Source organism: Canis lupus, chromosome 21 (genome assembly GCF_003254725.2).
Source record: "Canis lupus dingo isolate Sandy chromosome 21, ASM325472v2, whole genome shotgun sequence".
NCBI lineage: Eukaryota > Metazoa > Chordata > Mammalia > Carnivora > Canidae > Canis > Canis lupus.
The window spans coordinates 47,588,163-47,613,531 of record NC_064263.1 but is presented as its reverse complement, the minus strand read 5'-3'; the positions used below and the strand labels follow the sequence as shown (position 1 = coordinate 47,613,531).

The 25,369-nt window shown below is 37.2% G+C and overlaps 1 protein-coding gene across 5 annotated transcripts in view; it reads right to left on the bottom strand.

The window, feature by feature from the left end:
- ANO3 (anoctamin 3) overlaps nt 1–25,369 on the bottom strand; it is a 372,280-nt gene that overhangs the window by 334,459 nt on the left and 12,452 nt on the right. The window lies entirely within an intron of this gene.

The following is a 25,369-nucleotide window of genomic DNA, read 5'->3' as shown; positions in this document are numbered from 1 at the left end:
CTCCATGCAGGGAGCTCGATGTGGGACTTGGTCCCGGGACTCCAGGATCACGCCCTGGGCTGAAGGCAGGCACTACATCACTGAGCCACCCCGACTGCCCCAATATCAGGTTTTCATGCTAGACTCCTTGTTACCCTGTGGCAGTGAGGATTTTATCCTTGTTTTAGAAGGAGCACAGACACTGCTCTAGCATCATGGGGCAGTCCAATGTCAAAGCTTTCACCAGAGGGAAACTGAGAATGCACGCTGGTATAAGGGAATGTACCAGCTTGTGGGAACAGATCAAGCATTTGAAAAGTATGTAGGCCATAGAAACCACAAGGGCTTAGTGTTACGTTTGACATCTCACCATGACCAACTACATTATTTCAGAACTGTACAAAAGCATAAGCTTAAAATTACTCGTGTCCTCTCTGCTAAGCCAAGATATGAACCACAACATCTCAAACGTGTGGTCTGGTGTAGACATCTGGGGGCCCAACCGAGGAGAGTACATTGTGTCTGTGTCACTAGAATGATAACTCATGTGCCGCTCAGGGAGGTGCTTAGCTGTGTTGAAGTCGGATAGATTATGACATTATATAGGCAGGCTTACAATTTTAAACTCTTGATCAATTTTCCTTTATTCTTAGGTTTTACTTTAACCAATAAAGCTGACCACAGCTTTATTTGTCTACGCAGTAGGCAAGGAAACAAGAATTCTGTTGAACGAGTTCATTATTGTGTGTACCCAAAGCAAAATGTCGTCAACTCACTGGTCACACAAAACTGGAGCTGGTGGGGGAGGGGGACATGGTGTTGGGAAGAGTGGCAAGATGGAAGACAGAGGTTTGCCAGAAGCAAACAAGTGGAATCAGGCTGTCTTCATCCTATAGCTCAGGATCAAAAAATAAATGTCGAGAGCTTATTTTGAGATACAAAGGGAAGGAACTTCTCAATGGTGACCACAGAGATGAATCACTGATTGCTTCACCATCTCTTTTCCACAAATGATTTGATTCCATGCTATTTATCAACCTTTTCCCAAAGAGCAAAGATGGAAACGTGTTGTTAATCAGACCAGCAGATGGCTCCAGTGCACAGGCGATCCACCAAGGCTTTCAGGGATAAAGCAGTTACTCCAAGGAGCTTGTTTCTGAATAGAGGCAGGTGTCTGAAGAAAATCATTGGAGGCATAAAATGAAATACAGCCAATGCATGAGGCAATAGGAAAACTTTTCAGTAATATAAATTGTCACGTTTTTTCCCAGAGTTTAGGGTGAATTTTTATAAGTCAATATTTAAGTTTGGTAAAGCAGATTTTTTAACCAAACTAAGATTATGCTATGCTATTTTCCTTGCCTTTTGTTGAAATGTAATCTGGCAGCCTTGACTATGTGACTTAAAAAAAAAAAACATAAAATAAAACCTTCAAGAAGTATTTGATATCAAAAAAGGAAAGTGTAGCAGGGCAGTATTTATTGCTGCGTTATTTTACTAAAAGATGGCTGCTGGGGGTGGTACCTATTAGAGTGATTCCAGCAGAAACTGCTCCTCCTTGGGGCATTTGAGTCAGGAAATGAGAAATAGTTACAGCATATAAGAAACTGGTTTTGCCACTCTTCTACTGAAAACTAACAGATGGCTTCTATTAATTTACAAGTCACTTGGTATTATAAATTCAAGGGCCCTGGAGATCTGGTTTCTGTCCACTTCTCTTGCTTCATTGCCTGCTTTTGTCCCATGTGCACCCCATGCCCCAAATGTAGAGTATCATCATCATCATCATCATCATCATCATGTAATGTGGGGCTTGAACTCCTGACCATGAAATCAAGACCTGAGCTGAGATCAAGAGTCCGATGCTTAACCGACTGAGCCACCCTGGAACCCCACAAAGTATTATTTGCTGTGCCTGGCACACACAGTGTTCTTTTGTGCCCCTTGCCTTATTTATCATCTATTGTGCCTTCCATTGGGAAAACCTAGCCCTCTTCTCTGAAGGTGTATCCCTACACAAGTCCAAAAGGCTCCACTCCAACATCAACTTTCTTGAAATCTTTCCCTCTCTACTGGATGGCTCAGTTTCTCCTGTACTGTGTTTCCATGATGTTCTGTATATGACCCTCTTGAGTTCTCTTTTTTTTTTTAAGGTTCTATTTATTTATATTTATGAGAGAGACACACACACACACACACAGAGAGAGAGAGAGAGAGAGAGAGAGGCAAAGACATAGGCAGAGGGAGAAGCAGGCTCCCTGCAAGAAGCCCGATGTGGGACCTGGACCCCAAGATCGCGCCCTGAGCAAAGGCAGACACTCAACTGCTGAGCCACCCAGGTGCCCCTCTCTCGTGAATTCTTAATCACACCTGATTCTCATTGATTTTTTACTTCTCTGATCACTTCATTGGACTATGGGCCTTAGAGAGCAGTAGCTATTCATTCATTTGCCATCATTGTTCAACAAAGCACTCCAAAGTGCCACTGCATGCAATCTGTGATCAAGCTACAGACTAATCTGTACTTACTAAGGAAACTTACAGTCCAGTAGGAAAGACCAAGAAATCTAGACATCATTTTACTATAATATTAGAAACACAAGAAGTGGTAGTGCAATTTGTGGATGTGGCCTAATTAATAAGGCTGCTCTGATAAAGTGACTTTTGGAAGTAAATGGGGCAACGGCAATGTGCTAACTAAAATGGTGACATGGAAGAGGCGGGACAAGTGTCCCAGGCCTCATGAATAGAATATATAGAATGGAAAAGGGCAGAAGGCAATCACAGAACCAAACCAAATGCCAGGCCAGTGGGTATACAATGTAGAACATGGACAGGAGAGAAACAGCAAAAAATAAGAGAAGCAGATTCAAGATTCTAATTTCCATCCTGAGGACAATGGAACATTTTTGAAAGGACTGTGGGAAGGGAGGGACATAATCAGATTTGCTTTTTAAAAAGAATATTTTAACTCCCTCTGTGGAATGACTGGAACAGGAAAACAAACAAAAACAGAGCGACCACTTAGAAGGCTTAATAACGAACTGGGGGTTAGATCGTACTGACTTGTGAAAAAGAGAGTGATTTCAGCGACAGTAGAGAGAGATGAGCAGTAAACAAGATCATTCCAAAGCAGAATCCACAGTTTGACTTTCGATTGCATGCCAGGACCAAAAACATTAGTAAAGTTTATTTATTCTCTTTTTCCATAGATTTTCACAGTGGCTGGTATATACAGCAGGTCTTTAAAAGTATTTATGGATGAGTAAATAGATAAATGAATGGATGAATGAAAATAAATATATCTCTGGACTGAGAATCATTTAAGGCTACATCAACCATGAATATATTTACTGAACTTTGGGACTGTTTTTTCAGGAGAAGAGTTTAACAGGAGAAGAACAAAAAGGACCTTGGGTTGATGTCATCATCAATATCTCAAGAAACCTGACCTCACGTGACTTTGTCCAGTCTATTGGGTTGGTGTTGGCTTGCATGTAATGGTAGCAAAATATGAGAATACATGGTGTTGCCTCCTGAAGTATAGATAAAAGTTTAGGGATCTAGGAGTCACTTAAAATTTCCACTGAAGATATCAACCCAATGTGGCAGTATCTAGTGGGCTTGAGGACGCTGCCAGGAATGACCACACAGGTTGGGGCCTAATGAAAAGGATGACCAGGAGTGGCAAGAAGAAGGAGTCAGGGGGTAGATGCCACATTATGATCTATGTCATTTAGAAAGACTTTTAAAGATCAGTGTGGTGAAGTCCAATCAGTTTTCAAGTCTAAGAAGTAAATGGCAGCCCAGGAATAAACATTACAAACAATAGTTTAAATGGTCAGTTGGAAATTAGTGATGACTGAAACCTTCGAATAGCTCGGGAAGGTGGCTCAGGATTTTGCTTATGTATGGGGTTGGCTACAGAATGTGTGTGGCATTGATGTGAAAGACTGGGAGGAAGGCACAGAATTGGGAAATCCAAGAAGTGTCAAAGCAGAGGCTGAGTTAGTAGGAAGACTAAATGTATATTGGATCCCAATACTGGGGCAAAGTATATCCGAGTGGTCCCCAAAGTCCAAGGTTAGGATTATATGATCCACAGTCACAGAGATTCCACAATACTGACAACATAAGGGGTCTCCACCCTCCCCCCCACTAATTATGGAACAATCCTTTGTTTCAGATACTATATTAAGCACTTTACATCTAGTATCTTATGAAATTATGTTAGGAGGCCTTATCTTCTTCAAGTAAAAGATGAGGGAATCTAGCATAGGAAGTGATACAACGTTTCTAAAGTCACACAGTGAATGTGCAGCTGGGATTTAAATCCATGACTGCCAAACCCACAGCTAATAATCCTAACCCTACAGTCTAGTGTTTTACCAGAAAACAAAAAAAAAATCCAGGAACAAACACAATGTCCAGCCTATCTCGTATGCAGTCATGATAATTTTATGCTTGGGCCCCATGGTTTAAACAATTCCAAGGAAAAATCAAGATGCAAAGAAGTAGTCCAAACAATGACATGGCTGGCATGGAATGATCAATTAAATGGCTGCATCTCTTTTACTGTAGTTATGCCCCAGGCAGATAATGAGGTTAATAAAGTTTAAAATTCAGGGTGCCTCACACTTCATATTTTCCTATAATAATTTTTTGGTAAAATCTTCAAAAGTCATAATGCGTAAGGATGGTTGTCTCTGTGTATCTTGAGCTTTCTGGGTCATACCTCACTTTCTATCAAGTGGCACCTTGGAGTGATCGTGCATACCTCTGTGACCTAATAGGGGGAAGCTGAAGTGGGAACGCAGTTATCTTTGGTTTGTGAGTTATAATTATGGGCTTCTCAGACGCATGGATGTAGAATTAAGCTATTGCTGGCAGTCCCAGTGTGGAGATGGCTTCTAGACCTATTCCTGCCATCTGCTGTGAACATACCCAGCACCAGGTATGCTGGTGGCACGAAGGTGTGAGGACAGTGGTTGTGGCTGGGAAATGGATCTGTCCTATGCTGCTTCACTCCAGAACTTGTGCTTAAGGGAAGAAGAAACAATACTTGGGGGAGCCCCTGGGTGGCTCAGTGGTTGAGCATCTGCCTTTGGCTCAGGGTGTGATCCCAAGGTGTTGGGATCGAGTCCCACATCGGGTTCCCCGCAGGGAGCTTGCTTCTCCCTCTGCCTGTGTCTCTGCCTCTCTCTCTGTGTCTCTCATGAATACATAAATAAAATATTAAAAAAAGAAACAATACTTGGAATGTACCAAGCCAGAAATATGTCCAAGGAATTGTTCCAAATCTTATAGATCATAAATAAGAAACTTGAGAGAGGTATTTCCAAATTTGGCATTAGTTCTAAAAGCTTACATGGCATTAGCAAAAATTATTGTGTAGCTAAAAATAACTTTCACATGAAAATAAGGCAGTTCAACCAAGCACAATGTTTGAAATAATATATAGGTTTTTGTTCTTGCTATAGAAAAAGTTACTATAAACTCAAGGTCATATGAAGAGGCTATCAAAGAGCAGGAAGCCAAAAATTATAGGGGGAAAAAAAAAACATGGTAGAGGGTGTCAGGCAGTTAATTAACAAAAATAACATGTTACTTATTTTTTTCGTAAGTTTTTGCTTTTGTACAATTTGTCAGCATTAAAAAAAAAAGGGGTAATTGTAGTAATTTACTTTTCCCACTCTAAATGTTCCCTTTCTAACTATTTTATATATAAACTTGTATCATTGTTTTTTGAAAGGGGCCCTTTAATTACACAGGCTTCAGGCTCCATAAATCCTGGACCATTGCTTATTCTCAAGCCAGAAGTAATTCCCATTTGAATTTTCTCTGAGATTTTTTTTTTCTGCCACTTAGTCATTCTTGAATTAAGTTGAATTATTCTATTGAGTTCAGTGCCTACCATATGCAAAAGGTTAGGCAGAGTTAGGAGGTCTTTCTAAGTAGAGAATCCATCCTTGGCCTGATCTCAGTAGTGGGCATTTAGTAAACGGGTATCTTTAATTTGACCACAAAGAGGACTTTGTGAATTTTTTCAAAATTATAATAAAAACACAACCCAAAAGGACAGCAGTGGCTTTAAGTTATAAGCCCACAGATAAGGACGTTAGCCCTGTAGTTTTCCTCTTGGGCTCTGGGTATCTGGTTAGGTGCTTTGAATGAGGTACTTCCTATCTTTCGTGTGTTTCTGGAATAATGCATTCTCTATCTCAAAGAAATATTCATGAAAAAAACCAAGAGATCCCAAGGAAAAGAGCTTTATTTATTTTACCATAATAAAAACAAGATATGATTCCCTTTGCACTGCTATTTACTGAAGATTTCTACTCAAATAAAACAAACACCAAGTACAAAATGGAATGATTAAGCAGGCTCAGATAACACAAAAACTTTAATACAATTCTTTGAAGCTCTGCCCAAATTTCTAACTCCTATTTACTTTAAAGTTCTTCATCTCACCCTATCTTTTCCCATGGGCTTGAAGATCTTCTGGAAAAGAATGTTTTAAGTGTGTAGTGCTTTAGTTCTCAACTGGGGGCAATTTTGTGCATGTGGGATGACATCTGGCAATGCCCAGAAATTTCTGTCTGTCACAACTGGTAGGAGGTTCTGACATCTAGTGTGTCAAGGCCAGAGAGAGATATTATTACATGTTCTGCAATGAGCAGGGCAACAACTTACCTCAAAGAATTTTCTGGCCCAAAGTGTCAGCAGTGCCAAGATCGAGGAACCCTGATCTAGCAGACCTAGCACAGGAGTTTAAATTTACCGTGACAACTGGAACCATGACTGAAGCCATCACTCAGCGGGACAGCAGCTCTCCCACTTTTCTTTCACATATAAAAATATGTATGTGCCACGTTCTGAGGTTCTAGGTTTATATACCTTTTTCTTTTAAAAAAATTATCTTTTTTAGGGGCACCTCGCTCAGTTGGTTAAGTGTCTGTCTCCAGCTCAGGTCATGGTCTCAGGGTCCTGGAATCAAACCCCTACTTGGGCTCCTTGCTCAGCAAGGGGTCTCCTTGTCCCCCTCCCTCTGCCCCCCCTAAAATAAATAAATAAAATCTTAAGAAAAGGTTATCTTTTTTAATAGTCTGAAGCTCTACTACTTTTTCTTTTAAGAGCTTTGCACATTAATTCATACAAAAATTCTGATTATTAATACTGCCCTTTTGGGGAGTTCAAATCACTACAGCTGTTTGGCAGATATGAATCTGCGGTAAGTAAACACTGATATGAAGCATCTGCTTGGGACACAAAGGGGTCAGGGGTTTGACTGGATATTGATAATATCTAGGAAAGGAGTGAGGAAGCAGACAAGAGCCCTGGGATAGTGAGTGTAACAAATTAAATTAAAATGTTGGTCAAATAAAAGTAGGAACTAGCATGGGAAAATACAGAAGAGAAAAATACAAGAGACTGCACATTTAAAACAGAACATATAGGGAAAAAAAAAAAAAAGCAATCAGCCAGGGTTTTAGATGGTTCCAAGAGAGGGTCATCTTCTTATTAACACTACTAGGCACAGCTACAAGACCAGGTCTCTGGTCATTCCTCTTCCCAGGGCCAGCACTCAGACCTGGCTGCAATATGCAGTTATGCCTACCTCACTTACTGAAAATAATGAATAAACTAGATATCAGAAGTGTTAAAGTTGCTGAAGAAGAAGTTCCTTATAGAATGGGATAGCTGAAGCAGAGAACCATGGCTGCACTCGGATTCTCCTGCCCACAGTTCAATAAGCATCATTATCACACTGGCCACAATGGAGATGCTTTCCGCTTAACATTCTGGGCCAGGCATGAACACAGACACCCCCCCGTCCCCAACTCTATAGTCACTCAAACAGAATACACAACACACATACACACACACACAGCCCAAATTCCTGTTAATTTTTAAGAATTAAAATAAGAAGTTAAAAAAAGGAAATTCCACAGTAACAAAAATCTAAAAATAATTTGAATTTAAATTCACATTTACTTCCTAAATACTTTAAAAATACTTTTTATAGTATGCAATATGTCCCAGGTTTTGTTCCGGGCAATTAACAAATACTAACTAATTTGATCTTACCTCATCCCTATGAAGCATATTACTATTATCCCCATACACAGAGAGACACTAAAATGCAAAAGACTACATAAAACTTGCCTATGGCCAAGTAGTTGGTAAGAGATAGATCTGGGGTCCTAATCAGGATGTAGGATGTAGGATGTAGGATGTAGGGAGTCTTGACTCCACGCTCTCTCAGGGTTGACTCCCTAATCTTTACTTTGTGTTCCCCAAATGCCATCTGAAAGCCCATCACGTGGGAGAGACCATTTTTAACTCAGCCTGTTAGCAACACACATAGACATTCCAACTCCTTGAAGCTCAGGCAGAGACAGATTGAAAGAGAGAAAGGGAAGCTGATTGATTTGAAATCCCTTCTCCTGCCTCCAAGCACTGCTCCAAAGTTTTCACTCCCTGTCTGTAACCTAGATAGAGGTCTGATGTCTTTCCCCCAAAATCAACTCTAAATAGACTATAGACAAAATATAAAATACACAAAAACTATAAAACTTCCAGTATATAATATAAGAGGATATGTATATGATCATGGACCTAATAAGGGATGTATTTATTTATTTACTTATTTATTTAGTCAGGGATTTTTAGATAGAGCAAAAGTGCCATGTATGGAAGAAAAAAGAATTGGCAAGTTGGACGCTATTGAACTTAAGCTCTTATTCTGAGAAATACACTGTTAAGGAATAGATAAGTTACAGATTGGGGAAGATATTTGCAAAACAAATAGCTGGAGGACTTGAATATGAAATCTAGGAATAGATTAAGAACTTAAGGACTCTGCCGTAGGAAAATCACCACCACAGTTAAAAACTGAGCAAAAGATCTGTTCAGACAATTCACCAAAGATGATGTCCGGGTGGCGAATAAGCGTATGAATGTTGTTCAACATCTTGTCATTAAAGAATTGTAAATAAAATAACAAATACCACCATTCGCATTAGTGTGGCTAGAAAAAAAGTAACAATACAAATTGCTGACCATGATGCCGAACGACTGGAGCTCTCAATCACTGTTGATGGGAATGCATACAGAATGGCACGGCCCCTTAGGAAGGTAGTCTGGGTACTTAAATCAAAGCTAAATGTGATCTGACTCTCTAATTTAACACTCATGCTCTTAGGTACTTACCAAATTGATTGAATACTTAGATCTCTACAAAACCTGGCAGGTCAAAGTTTTAGCAGCTTTATTAATAATCACCCCAAACTGGAAACATTCAAGGAGGCCCTACAGTCAGTGAAGGGCTAAATACACTGTATACATAATATCATTCAGCAATAAAATGATATGAGCTATCAAACCACAAAAAGGCATGGATAAACCTTAAATGCATATTAGTAGATGAAAGAAGCCAATCTGAAAAGGCTGCATAAGGATGATTCCAAATTACATGACGTTCTCTAAATGGAAACTACAGAGACAGTAAAAATGATCAGTGGTTGCCATGTGTTGGGGAGGAAGGAGGTTGACGAGTGCAGCAATACTGATATTTAAGACATAAAACTACTATAATGCTGCAGTGAGGGTTACATGACACGACACATTTGTTTGAACCTTTAGAACTTTTGTGACACAAAGAGCAAACGCTAATATATAGAAATTAAAAAAAAATATTTTAGGTAGTCAGGGCATTTAAGGACAGAAGGAAGAATGTGACAAAGCCATTTCCATGTATTGCAAATGTATGAAACCACGTAGCTGAAGGGAGTGGGGTACTGAGTAAGTTTAGAAAGGGATGGAATATGGGAGACTAAAGACAAGAAATTGTATAGAAGGATGGAATCTGATGATTAAAGACAAGAAATTGTATCCAAATACTGTGTTCTAGGAGGTAAAGTCATGTGTGATGAGGATTAGCAATTCTGATAACACTGTACATCACCGGGATTGAAAAATTAATGGGTGGTAGATGGTGGGAATCAAGTTTCTTCGCTGTCGACAGTAGGGTGTTACAGACAAGATGGGAGGCAAGAACGATCCTGGGGTAATGGGTTGGGGTCGGCTACACCAGCATGAACTCATGTGCTGCTCAACATAGACAGAGGTAGTTGCATATGGTGATAATATGTATGGGTATATGTTATATACAGGTCTTTATGCACACATACAGTTCACTTTTTTTTAAGCTGAGAGAGCCCAAAGGCTATGATATTACAAAACCAAGATGCATACCTGATGCCCTGATCTTGGTTTTGAATACCTTTCTTCAATAAAAACAAACAACACCCCCCCCCCAAAAAAAAAAACCAGAGTTTTTAGAGAAATGGTTTAGAGTAGGGCTGGGGAAAGAAATATACAAGGTGACTCTGTAATATCTTATATTGCCCAAAAGTAGGGAGTGTTTCATAAAGGAAAAAAAAAATAAGTCATCATGACAGCGGTACATCAAGCAACCAGGAGACAACTGAAACAACTCCAAATGGCCAAAGCTGGAACATCTGAGCAACAGAGTAGTGTTGTGTTAAAGTCCAAAGTATAAAAGGAGTAGCCATGTGTCCATACTGATAAAAATAAATGAAAATCTAAACAAATGGGAGAAAACTCATTCCGAAGAATTTCAAATAATTTATCTAGATGATGCTCCCTCAAGGGTTTGCCTCTACCGAACGTAACTCCCTACTCCTTAAGTGCAGGCTGTACAGAGTGAGTTCCTTCTAAAGAGTATGATATGGTAAAGAGAAAAAAAAAAAGTTTATAATGGAGGAACCTGATAAACACTACTCCGGTCAGGTGGTAAAGGTCAATTATGACAGTCATAAGTCATGTTGAAAGTATGATATAGTGCAATGACTTTTTACACCTGTGGTTCTTCTCCCGCAAACACATAATCCCCATCTAAACATGAAATAAGAATAAGACACACAAGTTGAGGGACTTCCAATAAAATACCTGACCAGTACTCAAAGCTGGAATAAGGAAAATCTGTAAAATTATTGCAGCCAAAAGGACCCTAAAGAATCATGACACGTAAAAGTAATGTGGTGATACTGCATGAGGTGCTGAAACAACAAAAGGACTACAGGTAAAAACTAAAGAAATCTGAAAAAGATATATGGAATTTAGTTAATAATAACACATGAATATTGGTTTCTTAATTGTACAAACGTGCCAAACCAACGCAAGATGTTAGTAATAGGGAAGACCAGGTATGGGGTATATAGGGAAGTCTCTGTATTATTTCCTCAACTTTTCTATAAACGTAAATCTGGTTCTTTATTTTATACTTTATTAATTATTATTTTGATGCTCCATTCATTGTGTGAATACACGATACTTTATCTTTTTCGTAGGTTTTTTTTTTTTTTTTTGGCTTTCTTGATTTTGAAGTTTTTATTTAAATTCCAGCTAGTTAACATACAGTGTAGTGTTAGTTTCAGGTGTAGAATCAAGCGATTCATCATTTACATGCAACAGTCAGTGCTCATCACCAGTGCCGCCTTAATTACTCATCACCCATCTAACCCATCCCACTGCCCACCCCCCTCCAGTAACCCTCAGTTTGTTTTCTATAGTTGGGAGTCTGTTTTCTGGCTTGCTTCTCTTTTTCTCTCATGATGTTCAATTGTTTTATTTCTTAAATTCCACATACGAGTGAAATCATATGGCATCTATCTTTCTCTGACTTATTTCACTTCGCCTAATGCTCTCTAGCTCCATCCACATTGTTGCAAATGGCAAGATTTCATACTTTTTTTATGGCTGAGTAATATTTCATTATAATATATATATTATATATATAAACATCTTTTTTCCATCAGTTGATGGGCATTTGGACTCTTTTCATCATTTGGCTATTGTTGAAAATGCTGCTATCAGCATCAGGTTGAATCAGTATCTTTGTGTCCTCTGGGTAAATACCCAGTAGTGCAATTGTTGGGTCATAGGGTAGCTCTATTTTTAACTTTTTGAGGACTCTCCATCCTGTTTTCCAGAGTGGCTGCACCAGCTTGCATCCCCACCAACAGTGTAAGAGGGCTCCCCTTTCTCTGCATCCTCACCAACACCTGTTGTTTCCTGTGTTCTTTATTTTAAACATTCAAACTGGTGTGAGGTGTTACCTCACTGTAGTTTTGATATGTACATCCTGATGATGAGTGATGTTGAACATCTTTTCATGTGTCTGTTGGCCACCTGTTTGCCTTCTTTGAAAAACTGTCTATTCATGTCTTTGGCCCATTTTTTAATTGGATTATTTGTTTTATGGGTGTTGAGTTTGATAAATTATTTCTTTATTTAACATATGTCATTTGCATTTGTCTTCTTCCATTCTGAAGGCTGTCTTTTAATTATGCAGATGTACTGTGCAGAAGATTTTTTATCCTGAAGTCTCAATAGTTTTTTGTATTTATTTATTTATTTATTTATTATTATTATTTATTTATTTATTTATTTATTTATTTATTTATTTATTTTTGCTTTTGCTTCCCTTCTCTCAAAAGACATATCTAGTAAGAAGCTGCAACGGCTGATGTCAAAGAGATTACTGCCTATTTTCTCTTCTAGAGTTTTGATGGTTTCCTGTCTCACATTTAGGTATTTCATCCATTTGAAATTTATTTGTGAGTATGGTGTAAGAAAGTGGTCTAGTTTCATTCTTCTGCATGTTGCCGTCCAGTTTTCCTAACACCATTTGTTAGAGACTTTCTTTTTTCCATTAGACATAGTTTCCTGCTTTGTTGAAGATTAGATGATCATATAGTTGTGGGTTCATTTCTGGATTTTTTATTCTGTTCCATTGATCTGCACGTCCAATTTTGTGCCAGTGCCCTCCCACCTTAATCACTACAGCTTCGTAATATGACTTCAAGTCCAGAACTGTGATGCCTCTGGCTTTGCTTTTCTTTTTCAAGATTATTTTGGCTACTTGGGGTCTTTTGTGGTTCCATACAGATCTTAGGATTGTTGGTTTTAGCTGTGTGAAAAATGCAGGGGGTATTTTGATAGCGATTGCATTAAATGTGTAGATTGCTTTGGATAGTATAGACATTTTAACAATATTTGTTCTTTCAATCCATGAGCATAGAATGTTTAACCTAAATCTGTTCTGAAAACTCTAAGAATATTCTGCTGAGATGGGGAAGGAAATGAAGAAATTGAGTAGAAGATGGAATATAAAGAGGAATCAAACTATTTTTGAGATTGTAGCTCTGGATGGAGCTGCACACCAAACACTGTCGGTGCAATCTATGTCAGGGTTATTGTTATAATGTGGAACATTTTTGACAGAATCCAAGCCTAACTCTTGAATGAACAGTTCTTTATGGGAAGCAGATAGTGGACCCTGATAGTCGTAAATGCTTAAAACCTGGAATGTCCTAGCCTATCTTACAAACCACCATCACTTAACCCCTTAACCCTGAAAGCAAAACAGAAAAAAAAATGCAATTTTGATAGTTATATTCGTAAATATAGATATATGGTTTAGAGAAGCAGCATTTGTAACTTGGTTTTATTTTGCCAATTTAGGAGACTGGCATATTATATTGTAATTTTTATTTCAAGAGACAAATATTTGTTTGAAAATCTATGTGCTGGTATAACATGAAAGGTCACGTACATGAAAATTATTCTTTTGAAACTCCCTTATTATAAAAAGCTTTGGAAATTAAACTAATGTTCAGAACAAATACCTAAAATTAGTTTCCTCTTAAAAGCTATATGTGGATAAACTAAATTATAATCTGGATTCAAAAAAATCTAATTAAACTTCCAGTAGTTCAAATAGAAATCAAATCAAGAAACATTTAAATGTAACATACTTTGAAGAGAGAGATAGATGCAAATTTAAATGAATAAAGACCGATTCTTTGAAATAGACCTTCTTTTACACATTTCAGGTACACAAACATTTTCATCTCACCTTTATTAATTTGTACATCAATCAAAGTATATCATTTATTTTAGTTTGTTAAAAAGCAGAAAACTTGAATTTTTCTGAAGTTCACCTTGAGATTAGCTGTATTAGTATGAGAAGAGTACTCTTAAGACTGTTCACACACCAGAAACTTCCAGGCTGATATTGTCCTTAGTTCCCACCACATACAGTGTTATAGAAATTGTCAAGGAGGAATGATGGGAAGACTCGTTAGTTCCTGTAATCTCAGAATTAGATTTTTTTCCTTATAGTTCCTGAAAGATCCTAAGCCAGGTTTTCCCTGACCACACATTCATCTAGGAAAGGATAGTTACCACCGAGTGAATAATATGCTCTAATTAGACTTAAAGGAGATTCATCAGGATAGTACTAGAAAGTCATCTTACCAGAATCAGCAATCTGAGATTTGAGTTACTGCAGGGATCTACTTCCTATTTTATAGGAGAACTTTTATTATGTGAAAATAGTCTTGATTAGGTCTAGAAAGGTCGACATTTGTTGACACCTTTCCTCGTTGCCTCATTTGCCTTCTGCTACTTTACTCACTTCTATAGTTTAACTTTTCTTCAAGATCCAATTCTTCTCACTCCCCCTCCCCCATTTCTTCAAAGAAACAAAAGTGAACTTTAAAATTACGTCCATAATTTGACGAAGTAAGAAACTTGTTTTCATCACATGTTGAATAAAAGTGAAAAATTAGCTCAGATGACTGTATTTGCATACAGTGTCCCTGAGAAATATCCAATTGAAGCTACTGAACATTTGGTTAAATAATCATAGCTTTAAAAACTTGGTTGCACGGGGGCACCCTGAGTGGCTCAGTCAGTTAAGCATTTGACTCTTGATTTCGGCTCAGGCCATGATCTCAGGGTTGTGAGATGGAGTTCCGCATAGAGCTCTGTGCTGGGCGTAGAGTCTGCTTGGGATTCTCTCTCCTCCCTCTGCCCCTCTCTGCCACTTGCATGCATCCTCTCTCTCATTCTCTATCAAAAAATAACAATAAAAGACTTGGTTGCATAAAAAAGGTGGAATTGTATATTTCATATAACAACCATTAAATAAATGCTGATTAATATAAAAAGGCTTAGTGTATACTTCTGATCCTCAGAAGTATTGGAAAATGGTTGAATCGAGATAGATGTGAGTCTAGGAAAAATGGCATCAAATATTGACCTGGGGAAGTTTGTGCAGCTACATATATTTAAAGGATTTAATTTGAATTAAGATGGAATTTTATTCTAGTTTATATTATACCACAGGAGTAGATGCATATGTGAATGTGTGTGCATATGTGTGTGGGCATGCACACATATATGAAAGATGCCTAATAAAACAAAGCAAATGAAGTGGCAACACTTATGTGACTGCTATTTACAATTCCCACCAACAATTCTGAGCCAGAATATAATATAATACTCATATTCCTAGTGGCTGCTACTCCTAGAACACACAAGACTTATAAATTTATATTCTTTCTTCCTGATCCAAGATTTACTTGACTTTCAGACTACCTAGGATATGGCAGAATTTTTTTTTTCAAGAGATAAATTGTCAAGGAGGAATGATGGAAGACGAGAAGTCCATCAGACCAGAATGTTTGGCCACAAGGAGAAGATTTATATTTAACAGAGATGAGGAATATACAACACCGACATCAATAAATTCACTCCTTCTAGTCAGGAGGGAGCTGTTATTTATTGGTTGAGGCAATGGTTTATGAATTCATTTATTAAACTTATTTATTTATTAGCCATCATCATATTCACAGAGAATAAGTTCATATTATTCACACTGAAATCTCTGTAGGACTTGATCAACCCATATAAAATTAGGGAGTGGGTGGATGGCTGCTTGGTTAACCAGGATCCACAATTCTCAATCACAGAAAGCCAGTAGAAAATAAATCTAACTCCCCCAAAAGTTACTGCCTTACCTATGATACACAGTCTTATAGAGAGCATATTATAATCTTGAATTTTGTATGATTTTTCAGACAGTAGGTCTTGGAACAGAGGGCTGAAGTCGCAATTGGAATATAAAAGTTTAATACTTTCCAGAAACCAATGATCTCTTCAGGAAATGCAGAATTGTTTTTTCCCCCCAATTTCAACAGAGAAGCACATATACTTAACCTTTGTGCACACCACTTACATTTTACTTCTCCCTCTCCTTTTCATATTTGTTTCTAGGTAATTCCTGAATGCCTGTGCACTGGTTTGGCCAGCAGGACCGTATTTCTGCTTTCCCTGCTCCAATAAAGAAAGCTATTCATGATACGGTGGCCCCTGAGTTAAGACTCTGTTAGGATAGTGAGTGGCTATGGTAGGGAGTCCAGTGGCTGGGACGTATGAATACAAGAGATTCATTTAAGGAACATTTTAATACCTGGAGAGTGATTCGCTTTCCAGACAAATGCAGAAATGATTGAAAACCACTAATAGGAAAGATCAGTTGGATTTTAGGTGCCCCTGGTACGGGAAACTCCCGGACTAGTTCAGTTGATACGGCTTTTTGCCTTAGATTTCAAGAGAATATTTTTATTCTTTCATCCCAAGGCCCACTGCAAACTTTGTCTATTTGCATCATAGACATATCATACTTGACCTTTAAAGTCAGCTCGTGACCCTGTCAAGAATATAATAATTTCTCTACAAAATATGACAAGAATCCATTGGTGTACTAAAATAGAATTTGCTCTCAAGTTTGTGATAAAGCAACAACAGATGTCAGTACAAAGTATAGTGCATTTGGTGTTGACTCTCATTAAATTTCTCCTATTATTATGATGATGATTACTCCTACTAAATCAAATCAGTTTATTTATTATACATTTATTGTTTTTACAGTTTACCCAGTATTTTCATATCAGCTCACTTAATGAATATACTTACCTGGTGACATAAAAGTTATTCCTTTTTATTGAAGCAAAAGGTTAGAATGCAACATCAGGATCTCACATGTTTGTCCTTTTCTCTCTCTCTCTCTTTCTATCTCTCTCTTTATTTCTTTATTTCTTAGATTTTCTTTTAAATAATCTCTATACTCAATGTGGGGCTCAAAGTCACAACCCCAGGATCAAGGGGTTGCATGCTCTACCAACTGAGTCAGCTAGGTCCCCCTTTCACATATTCTTTAGACACTCTGAAATGAAATAAATTTAATGAATCAGAAAAATGAAAATACAAAAGACCACCTTGATGCCTTTCTTGTTCTGGCCGTGGTGTCTCAAGATGACTGTACTCAAGCCTGCTGTCTCATTCAGATCCGAGGCAAAATCATGCTAACTGCTTTTATTTTATATATATAATGTCTCTGTGTGCGTATGTGTGTGGGAAAAGCTCAATAAATATGTTAATCAAAATATGTTAAAAATGTTAATCAAAATAGTCTTTAAAAAGTTGCTTTGGATACCTAAGGCCCATTTTTCTCCTTCGATGAAGGCTAATAATATTTTCATAATACAAGGAAATATCTTTAGTTTTGACATTTTATATTTCTCAAATCACTAAATTCTCTGCAATTAAATGATCTGTGGGATTGTGGCTCTCTGTGGGGAGCTTCCATTCTCAATGCTCAGCAAATGAAGTGGAAAAGGCTTGGTATTATATATCTTTAATCTACATACCATTTCAAGAGATTTTGACATCATTACCTCATAGATATTTTGATATTGACCTACGATGGAGCATATTAATAAAAATAAAGTGCCCCAGGGTCACTTTCACAAGTTTCACTGTTTTACTGACCTTGCTCTAATGTAGCGTAGGTACTACTAGCAAATTAAGTGTCTGGATTCCCCCCTGCTGCACCACTTACAAACTATGTGGTCTTGGGGAACCTGTCTAACATCTCTCTATCTCAGTTGTTTTTCTCTGTAATTATAGTAACGTCTTCACTGAGCCATTTTGAGGACTAAAGAAATTAAATTAGAAAAAGCATGTAGAACAGCGCCTGCTACTGAGTAAGGGCTTTATGAATTATTGTTGTTATTATTATTATTAGAGATAAAGAAACTTTGAAGGAACAGAGAAGTTGAAGGCACTGGTTCATGCAAGATGCTTGGTAAAGAGAGGTATATGGCTTTATTATTTTTTTTAATTTAGTTTTTTTGTTCTGTTTTGTTTTGTTTTGTTTTTGGTATATGGCTTTAAACCCACATCTTAACACTTAATGAAGCAATTAGCCTATGGATACAAAAAAGAATTGCTGAGATTCTTCTTTCAAACTTCTAGAGGTTATAGAGGAAAAATCCCCAATACCTTAGAATATTATTTACTGATTTAAAAATCTAATTTAGTTCAAGCCATTCATATTTTTCAAAATAAGCTTTAATTTTTAAAAATCCTTGTAAGATGATTTCTCTGGGTACTATATTTCCTATTAATTTGAATTTATTTTAGAAATTAACTATAAGTGAGACACAGTTTTTAAATGAGCAAAGCAAAACTACAGCATCACACTAGAATGCTCCTTTCCTGTATGTTCATTCGTCTGCTCTATGCCTAACTTAATGTTTCAATGTGCATTATGCCCTAGCACGTCAAAACCTCAGTACAACTATTCTGTAAATGAGAATAAATAACTTACTAGCCTTAAGCTAGACCATTTTGATTGAGAATATTCTGATTAATTTGTCTTTCTACACATTTATTTTTTCAGTCTAAGAAATAGCTTTGTACTGGGAGCAGAAAATCATTTTCATTTGTCAAATAATAATTAGGCTGACATCCTTTGCATACTCCCTTTTCTCTTCCTTGGGGATGTTTGTTCATGTTAAAACATAAACTAATTTTTTCTGATACTACCCAGTAAGGAAAAGGTATTGTTATTATTACAGAAATAGGGAAAACAGACATAAAGATAATAGTTTACTCAGACACATAGGCCAAGCTTATTAACACACACCAGACTTCTGATTTTTTTTAAGAAGAATTCTAACTATATAGAATTTCTAACATAATATTTCCATTTAGAATTGATTGAATCACGTGAGGAAATCAGGGAAAGGTGACATTTGCATCTATGGAAGATTCAAGTAATATAAACCAGAAGCTAAAATTAGTAATTTAGAAATTAAAAGAGTATTATAATCATGCTAACAGATATTTAAATAGTTGCAAATTACTAATTAAATCAAATTTCCAAATGTACAACCAAATTATGTTTGACAATTTCTTTATCTCAATCAGAAATTGCTTAGGTTTCTGTGATATATTCAATAGGAAACTAAACCATGAAACTTGAACTGTAATTCGGAAACTACAATAATATACTGTTATTGGCTGTCAGCATCTCTTGCTTTCTTTGCCCTTTGCATATATCATGTAACTCCATTTTTCTTAAAAGGTTTCAGGATTCTCCTTTAAGATGTGATGGAGTAAAAATTACTAGCAGAGGACAAATTTGAAGCTTAAGCTTCACTGTGGGTCTTAGACAATGGTTTCTCAGGCATGGATTGGTAGCTTTAATGTAACTGCCATTTTACTTGGAAATAGGACTGTGCAATCCAATGCCTATGGGAATGACTGGCTCTTATACTTAGAGACTAGCATATTTAAAACAAGTTCCTAGTCAAGCCACTAAATTCCTTAGGTTTTCAGAGGAAGTTTCTGGAATAAGGTGCCTTCCCTTGGGAGTATCTGTTCCAGCTGAAGCTAACCATACACCAAAATACCCACTGTTCAGATAATGACCTCTTCGTCACAAATCAGTGTCTATTCTATCAGGAGCCTCCTAATTATTAAAACAAAAACAAAATAAAAAATGCTAAGAGTTGTGTGTGACCAAGCTAAAATATTTTTATTAAGACAATTAGCCTTCATTCTGAGGCTAAAGAAAATATCCCCCCCCTTTTTTGGGGAGGGAAATAGCAATAGCACAGCTCAGACCCTTTCACTAACCTGGTTAAACACATTTGGAGGCTTGTCTTCACTGAACGAATACAGGCTAAACTGCTTTGTTTTGACATTCAAATCCCATTGCAAGTTGGCCCAACTTAACCTCCTTATCTTCCAATCTCTGTCTCACACAACCCACAGTCCAGCTACATCGCTATTCATTTGACAACTATGTTGAATGGCTGCCAAGGGCTGTATGTTTTGCAAGATAAATTAGAAATGGCCCCTGCACTTAAGAACACAGAGTTTGATAAAGGGAGTTATTCTAAGAAACTCATAAACAAAACAAAACACCTATTCTACCAAATATATGAAAGACATTCTAAAAATTCAGAGGAATTATTAAACATCTCTAGTGGTTTTAGGGATGGCTTTAAAGACTGCTTTTGCTTTCTCAATTATAAGTTGCTTTCTCATGCCTTTCTGTGGTTGACCATGATGTTCCCTTTACCGGTACTACCTTTCCTCCTCATATTTCAGCTTCATGGAAAAAATCCTACTCATGAACATTTTGTGCAAATATCTCCTCCCTCAAGCTATTGTTTTCTGTAGCTTCATTCCTACTTCTGTCAGAACATATCACTTCCGTCAATGTGTTTTCACAACACATTATTCATAAATTTACTATAACACTAATCATGTTGCATTTTAACAGACAAGTGGCTATCTTCCTACTAAACAGTGCATTATATGTATCCCTGATCAAGATCCATACATCAGATTTTTAAAAAGTGCTCTTTTAAAATAAAAAAAAATAATGGCATTCTGAAAATAAATAGAATTTAGGAGATTATTTGAGGTCAGTTAGAAATTCTGGATAAGATACTTCAAAGAAATTTTAGTTGCTGATTGTCTTATCTTAGATCCAACCAATTATATGAGTAGGTAGGTTAAAACTAAGGAAGCTAATATCTTGAATCCAGTCTCCAGGGGATCAGGAGTGCTTCCAACATCAGCTGTATCCTAAACTCTTAAGTGACTTTTTCATAAATGATTGCAATGTAGCAGCAGAGTAGGAGCATAAATAAGGCTGTTTTGCCTGAAATTACTGGTACAGCTCCATCAGGGTTTTACGAGTGATCAAGCTTTCATTTGATAAGCTGTACATTGGAACCTGCAAGGCTCTGAGGGACAGTAATAAAAATATAACTTCATGCACAGACGTGGAATATTCAACATTAAAAAAATATTCAATATTTTACTTAAAATAGTTTGAATATACAAATCATTATCACTTCAAGTAACTTAGAGTTCCACTGAATGAACTCTATTACTATTCCACAATAATGATATTCATGAACTTGATATTCATGGTTTCTATATTCTTGACCACATTGAAAATACACAATGTAATTCCACTTCTGATTTATTAACTTATAAAGTTGAATAATATGAGTCACTTAGCTTTAGATCAAAGCCAGCAGCATGAACTCGTGATATTTTTCTCTCCTCATCCTTTCTCCATTCATCATTTAAGTAAATAATAACTCCTGAAAAGTCACACATGCAAACATTTCTTTTGAAAAATGGGCCTTGGCATAAGGCAGGATAAAAGTCCAACTAAGGATGATGGGTTAGATTAAAAAAAAACAATAAAGCCAATACATATCATTATTCCTTGGTTCTTAGCCTGGGCATAATAGTTTTAGAGACTCTTAAGAGTGAATTGTCAAGTAGGGGTTGATCTATCACTTGAACGTAATCTATAGTCTGCTGTGTATGGAAATAAGAAAAGGTATTTTTTAAAACCATTTCAATTAGTGATCTAGTCACTGTAATATTTTTTACAACACAGACGATAAAATGATAGTGAAGATTGAAAGGGTGGCAAGTACGGACTGTGTCCACATGGTGTTATAAATGTAACTTTCAGTGACATTATGATTCAGAGGGAGTTTTATCTGCTTTGGTAAATATTTCTGCAGTTTTGATTTGGGAACTCTTTGAAGATCTGAGATATATGGCTTATGAAAGTGAAGCATCAGCTCTCAAAATGTTAAGAAATAAATTAAGGCAAAGGTGGATATTCAATAAAGATTTAAGATGTCTGTGGAGTGATGCTAGTAAAAAAAAAAGGTTCAGAGATAAATATGTTTTGAATTGTGCACTAATTCAGTATTTTGCAAGCATTTGTTGTATATAAGAATTGAAACAGCCCTCACACAGAGCACAAACCATGCTTGTCTTGCTCAGCCCTATACCCCCAAAGCTTAACACAGAATAAGTGCTAAATAAGTATTATGAAATGGATTATAGTAATTTACACTATGAGAGATACAGATAAGCAAACATATCACTGTGTTATATGATAAAGATTATAACAGAGTAACAAACTGCCAAGCATGTATCAAAGAAAAAAAAATGCTTCAAAGAGAAAGGAATACTTGAAAGATCCTTGAGAGAAATTTTGAGGAAAAAGAAAGAGCCTTCCAAGGGGAGAGGCACAAGGAGGAAATATCTCCTATATACTAAACTAGAAATAGCTACATAAATCCTGATATAAACTAGTTTGGGAAAACATAATGGACTTAATTTGACTGAGCTCCAGGTTGAGATTAGCCTTAGTTAGAACCTGATTAAAACTCAAACATGACAGTGTTACCAATCTCTTGGCTCTGCTTCCTCTGGGTTTTCTCTATAATTAGTCTCCACTGATAGTCCCTGACAACACTAGGCCCTTACTTGCTTCAAGTCTCAGTTCCAGCCTCAATACCCTTTTCCCAAGCTCGGAAGGTAAGCTCAGCCTTCCTGACCAAGGTCCTAAAGTCCACTCTGATTGGACAGGCTTAGTCTCTTTTCTAAATCAGTAGGATACTCTGTGGTCATAAAGCAAACCCGCTCAGAGAATATGGTTTTATCCCCTAACATCATGGTCAGAATGTGACAAAGTAAGTTTTCTTATAAGAGACCTCCCTGAACGTTTCCATAAAGAAGGCGAAAATGTGCTCTGGTGCAACTGTGACACACTGCAACTGCCAAGACAGGTCTTATATATTTAGTCCTAGAACCACCCACTGAAAAAAAATCATTTTCCTCAAATAAGGAAAATAAAATCCATTGATTTTTGCTCCCCTCTGGTAACCTGAGTATATACAAACACAGGAAGTCATTAACATCAACAACTTCTGTAGCCACAGCTTCTCAGAGGGTAGAAGAAACTTTAGCCCAGTTTCTGACCAGATGGTTAAACATGACATCTCTCAGTGGCTCTGCAAGTATAAATTTATGCCTAGGTCCGATCCCTGCATGAAATGGAAAACAGGAACACGAAGGACCCACATGGATTCCACCCTGAAATAGAACAAATCGGACAGGCTAGGCCAATCTGAGACCCCAGGAGGAGTTTCTGTAAACAGCCTAAGATTAGCCACTTCCTCCTACCCCTACAAATTAAATAAAAAAATTTCTCTTAGTGGGAGGAAGAGAAAATCTCAATGTTGCCTTGGGGACACATTAAACTTCTATACGAGGCTTAGTTTTTATCTATTTTAGCTGCAAAAGAGTATAGGGCCAGGAACCTTGAGAGCAGAGGTTAAGGCCACAGTTTTTTTACTTCCTTGAGTTAATAATGATGGCTTGGCTGTGGCCCCAGCCTAATGTTACCAAGGCCTTGACTTTAAAAAGTGAGGAAAGCTAAAGTGGGTCTCCTAGAAATAGCAAGGTGTCTATCAACAGTACTGGTCAACATTATTAATTTAGCATTTGAGGCCTACTCTTCTATCCATATTTAGCTTACCTTCCACTCTCCTACAACGTCAATCTTTCACTCTAACCAAGCTGACCTTTTCTTGTCACTGTCCTACCAAAAACTAGAAATTTTATCACCATATCACTATTGAAAACTCTTCCTACTATAATTGATAGAAGAGTCAAGTCAAATGAACAACATCCCATAAGGAATTCATTAGCCTAGTGACTGAAATCACTGGAAGGAAGGCTAACCTCAGGCACACTTTAAATTAGGGGCACAGACTATATCATCAGAGGGTAGGAGGTAAAATGTTGATCTTCCAAGAAAAATCCAGAATGTTCATGCTGGTAGAAAGAGGTATGTATGTAATTGTGGCAAAAACAAAAAACAAAAAACAAAAAAAAAAGCAAAAAAAAAAAACTGACAAACACATGTATGCATAGACATACAAATGAATACTTTATGACACCATATACTGTGGTCGATCCATGTCATTTCATTTCCTTTTCATTTCCTAGGAGTGACTTCCTCCTTTCTTTTAAACAGTCTGTCCCTCTTTCAAGTTTCTTTCCATTTCTATTCTCTTGGGGCCACACAGATCTATTTCTTCTGAAAGTTCAAAACATATATCCTTTATCATTGATTTTTCCCTTTGGCACACACTATAATGAATAGTCACCTCATTTTCCCCCTGAGTGATCAGTTCCGACTTACAAGCAGCTTACAAGCAACTTCTGTGTGCTATGAGAGTTAAACTCTAAAGTTCACCGCATGAGAGACAGAAAACCACTACCCTAAGGAACAGGATAATATACTGTGTTGGTTTTCCAGAATAGCTTAGCGAAATTTAATTAATTCAACATGTGACTGAGGTACAATATTAAAATTCTAACTTGACTCTCCAGAACCATCCTAAATCCCTTGCTCTAACACCTGCTACTTATACTAGGAGAGGAAAAGAATAACACAGGACATTGCTTCTACCTCTTGCTTCACTAGACCTGGGAGGTAGGAGAGGCGTTCAATTGCAATCCTTTGTGATGGCGCCCATGTTCTGCATTACAGCGGCTGGAGTCACCATGCTCCAAAAGCACAAATAAAAAAATAGAGAAAAAAAAAGAAAAAAAACCAACAGGTGAGTTGAATGAAATGACATGGGCGGAGGATGCACAACATAATGTGATATTTGTGGAGGATGAGGAGGCTCATGCAGATGAGGATTAAAATGGCGGCCAAGTCAAGACCCATAAGGTGTACATTAAAAAGAAACAGTAGGGGAAGATCATCACAAATAAAGGGGCATTCTGACTTAGAAACATATAATGTAAGCCCTGGAGAAGACTCTTCCCTAGCTTAACTTTCAGGAAATTAAAGACCAAAATTAAACTGTCATGGACACATCTACACAGGGGCCACATTGAAATATTCTCCATGCAGGCTCTCTTTTTGCCCATGGCTGCCAATTCCTTCTTTGTAAGCATCTACCACTGAAGATTTGAATACTGACCTTGTTTAGGGTTTGATGACAACACGAGCCTAAAACTGAAAAAGACCCTAACTAGTGCTAAGTACTCATGGATGAAAATGGGGCAAGTGATGCCACTGAAGTCTGGGATGTCAGGAAGAATAGGGTTGATACCAGCTGCACCCACTCGCATCGATGCATTCAGGGGTGTGTGTCAAAGTACACTGTATATATGGCACAGGGCTGCATTTTGTTTACATGTGTGTATGGTGCATTGTATATATAGCTACTAAGTATTAATGTAATGAATGAATGCCTTTAACACTTGAAGCAGCCAGCATGTTATAGTCTCCTTTCAATTAATTCCTAATTTTTTT